The 4,185-nt window shown below is 43.2% G+C and overlaps 1 pseudogene; it reads right to left on the bottom strand.

Moving 5' to 3' along the window:
• Nucleotides 1-2,485, bottom strand: part of LOC114078437 — an 18,125-nt pseudogene extending 15,640 nt beyond the window's left edge.
• Between the last annotated feature and the right edge of the window lie 1,700 nt (nt 2,486-4,185).

The raw sequence follows: 4,185 nt of genomic DNA, 5'->3' as shown, positions 1-4,185 counted from the left end.
ATATATATATATATATATATATATATATATATATATAAGTGAAAGAACCTACATATCCAAGTGACACAAAATGTTCAGTTTCTAGGAATAGCATATTTTCCTATACAATCTAAGGGCTCTTTCTAGAGAAAATTGTTTTCTCTAGTGAGAATTGCATATTTAATTCTCTAGAAACTCTATATTTTCATTTTTAGAATTTTTATATTACACTATGGGAGGAGGGGAAATAGAAGAAAATACTAAGAGGGTCGAATGATAGGCTCAAAATGAGCTAATGACTCACCTTTAAAGAGGTTGAAATGACATAACGAAACTTGAACGGGTTATATGAATTGCCTGTATTGTTATGGGTAATTTTTTCACCCTAAAAATAGTGTACTTCCATTTCATTTCTCATGATAATATAAGCGTTGGTCACCTTGAGAAGGAGTCGTCATCAGATTTGTCGAATTTAGGAGCACATAATACCTGGATACAATACAAATGTGGTTGATCTATTGTTAGCTAATTTAGGACACCAAAAATCACAATCCAGACTATCATGAGTGACATCCACACTAACCTCCGGTGAGAGAACTAAATACTAACTCAAACTTAACCCTTCAAAACAATTTAAGAAGCACATCATTATATAGATCACTCGGAAGTAGTGAAAAAAGTAAAGGATTTTTTATAACCTTTATCAATTATCCAAAACTATTGCAGAATTAAACCCTTAAATCTAAAAGTTATAGTGCAAAAAACTAAATAGTCTAGAATGGGAATGCAACCCCGAAAACTATAAAGCATAAATCTAATAGTCTAAAACATCTTTGTCTAAAAATATTGACAACGAAGCAGAGATGAATTCATGGTAGTCTAAAACATCTGTCTGTTATAGATTTTGTTTAGCTACTAATCCTTTATTACTCCCTCTGTTTCAAAAAGAATGTCTTTCCTTTTTAGTTTGTTTCAAAAAGAATGATCCCTTTCCTTTTTTGGCAACACATCAATTTTAACTTTCTACGTGGCATGTTTAAGACCACAAGATTTAAGGGCATTTTGGTATTTGACATAACTTTAATTTAAAACCACAAAATTAAAAAGTCTTGTTTCTTTTCTTAAACTCTGTTCCAAGTCAAACAAGGTCATGCTTTTTGAAACGGGGGGAGTAATAATTAATTTTCTTCTTCTTTGTTAGTTCTTATTTTAGGTTTCATGTTGAGTTTTGTTGCATGTGCACTTGTTATTCTAGATATTAAAAACTTTTAGTATTTTAATATTGTGATAACATGTGTTGTCTTTTTGTTCATATTTCTCATTACTTTTTTATGCTTTTTCCATTTCAAAGTGGGGTGAATTTATAAATTAACCCCTAGCTTGGCAACAAAGTTGTGCAGGAAAACAGGCTGCACAGACGGAGGGACTTATGGGTCGTCCATTGACCAACGGACCGTCCTGTTGGTTCGTGGTCTGGGACTAAGACTTGACCTTGGTCCCTTCCTTCCCCCAGGATAAGTCCCTACAGACGACACCCATCGACAGGGTGTCGATAGTCCCACTGGGCGTCGACTGCCTCCGTTGTTTGGGGCCTGCTTGGAACAGCCTTGACACCAAGTTGGGTCCTTCCTCAAGGACCCTTGGATGGTCCTTGGGGATAATTTTATTCATTGTTTCCAACTCAAATACGATCATCTATGAATTCAACACCTCTCCCATAAATTTCATCCAAAACGAACACGTAATACTCGATGAAACACGCCTAGGCACACAAGGTCATTTCAAGGCATATCTTTCGAACTCCATGGACGTTCTTGGACGTTTGACCTTCAAACTTCATGAAACCTTACACACTGCCTATACATGCTATAATAACTCATTTAAGGACCTTACAACCTCATGAATCACACATAAACACATAGAACCACATAGGTGACTTAGTCGAACGTCTTGGTTGTCCCTTGACGTTTAACTTCCAACACACCTAATACTTTAGCTACTGCCTCTATACCATATATTATACATATTTAGGACCTTGGACCATCAAGACCAACATGTTAGGCTCTATTTATCAAGGTCTTACAATGATTCAGATTTCACATTCATACTATGTACAAGATACTAAACATGCCGGTTCAACAGAAAAATAACCAGTCTCTTGGGGAAAAGGAACAAAGGCAAGAAAACCACCAAGAGAGGGTCGTGAGTTGGGATGCTCAGACTTCACCCTAGAACTCACTTCCATTTACCCCACCCCCAATGAAAATACATACAATTGTCCCCAATGAATAAAAATATAAAGCAAAGGTGGTAGTTAAAGCAAACCTGAGGCGCATAGAACCGAAGATCAACAAGCTGGCAGGTTCGATATCCCGAAAAAGGCTCCACAAGTAGTAAGGACACCATCATTAGTATCCGCAACAATGTCTGCACCCTCAGTGGTGCTCCTCTCAGCAGCCTCGAATCTGGAGCTAGACGCCCCAGCAGCTAACTCATGAGCCCTCATCTACCGGGCCTTCTCATCAAGCAACAAGGTTCTCCTCGCAGTCTCCATCTCTAATCTCTCCCTCTTCCTAGCCCGAGCACCCTCACCCTCATTGGTGTGACTGGAACGATGCCTCTTGGCATGCTCACGTGGTGGAGGCAGTGGTGCAGCGGTGGTCTGGAACAGTGCAGTAAGCACCGTATCCTCAACAAACTTTGCAGGTGCACCCTCAGGCTTGGGTACCCGCATGTCCAAGATGGCATCAACATCAGCCTTCAGACTCGCCACATCAGCCTGGAGAGTCGTCAAATCAATAGTGGGGCCTGGGCATGCGAGGACTCTCAACTCAAAAGCGTCGAGGCGCTGGTGGACCACCTGAATCCTCCTCTCAGTCTGTTGAGAAACCTTCTTCTCGATCTGGTCCTCAGCCTCAGCTATAGACTTCTGCATCCAAGGCTGGAGATGGTGCAGCAATGTGGCCATCTGGGCCTCTAGCTGCTAGACCCTAGCAATCGGGACCAGTGCTGCTGATGGTGTAAACCGGGAGGAACTTGGTGCCCCATTAGTGCCCTGGATAGACTCAACCGGGGTGGTGTCGGTAGGCTCTGAAGCAGCATGATCATCCCCTTAGGATTTCTCTACCATATTTGCGAGGTTCTCACCCAACGGCTGCACATCAACTCGGGGACCTCTATATGGTGTTGTCTCATTGGCCTCATCCCTGATGAGATCTATGTCCACTATCCTGGTAGAAGTACAGAGAACATCCATGTGCCAAATGGGCACTCCAGTAGCCCTGCACAACTCAAAAAATCATATAGGAAAAAGGGTAAGTGGTCGAGGCCTTAAAAGCCCTCTCTTGGAGGACAGACAGCAACATCCGCGGAAAATAAATCTCGAACTCGGCGACCATAGCAGCAACCAAGACCTCTCTATCCCACGTAAGTATGTTCTGCAACTGTGGGGGATAGGTGGTGGCGGACCAAAAGCCAGATGTACTTGGCAGTAAACGTGAGGTTGGCCTTCTTGATAATGCCTCTGGGTCCAGCACCCAGTCTGCGCCCTCACGGTCTACAGATATGTGTTGGGAAATCCACCTCTTGTTGGTCTAGAAATGTCCCTGCTTAATCACGTCCCATCTATAATCAAACTCGGGGGTGAGGGGAACCCTATTGGCATCGATATTCGCACCATATAAGAAACAGTGAATGGTAGGCAAAAAGATATCCACTCGACAGCCACGAACTCGAACATATGTAAGTGGTGCCTGTTTGGAGGGATTAGACCGCCTATCCAAATAACCCTTGAGAGTCGCTACGTAAGAGGCGTAGAAATCTCGCACCAACTACTCACTGTAGCGTCCGACGCTCCTAGCCATCCACTCGAGCTGGTGGCGGGTGACTAGGTCATGTATCACAGGGACAGTGTGTAAACTCCTTGTAATAACCCACCGCTCAAATGTCAGAGTCCGAGTCATGACCCCCTTATCTTTGAGCAGCTTGGCGTACCTGTATATCTGGTGCTGCCCCTCTATGCACCACCGATATCATCATGTCGGAGTGCCGGAGCAGACTCCAAACTCTGGGTCTCATCTGATGAGGCGTGGTGTGCAGGTGCATCCGGAACAGTGGCTTTCTGTGAACTGAAAACTGAGGCAGTGGACTCATTTGACCTTGTAGAGTGGGCCAACTCTGAACCGCAAGACTCCTCGGAGCGAGACG

The sequence above is a fragment of the Solanum pennellii genome, chromosome 8 (genome assembly GCF_001406875.1).
Source record: "Solanum pennellii chromosome 8, SPENNV200".
In the NCBI taxonomy this organism is placed as follows: domain Eukaryota; kingdom Viridiplantae; phylum Streptophyta; class Magnoliopsida; order Solanales; family Solanaceae; genus Solanum; species Solanum pennellii.
The sequence above is the reverse complement of the archived record's forward strand: the minus strand, read 5'-3'. Positions and strand labels throughout refer to the sequence as shown.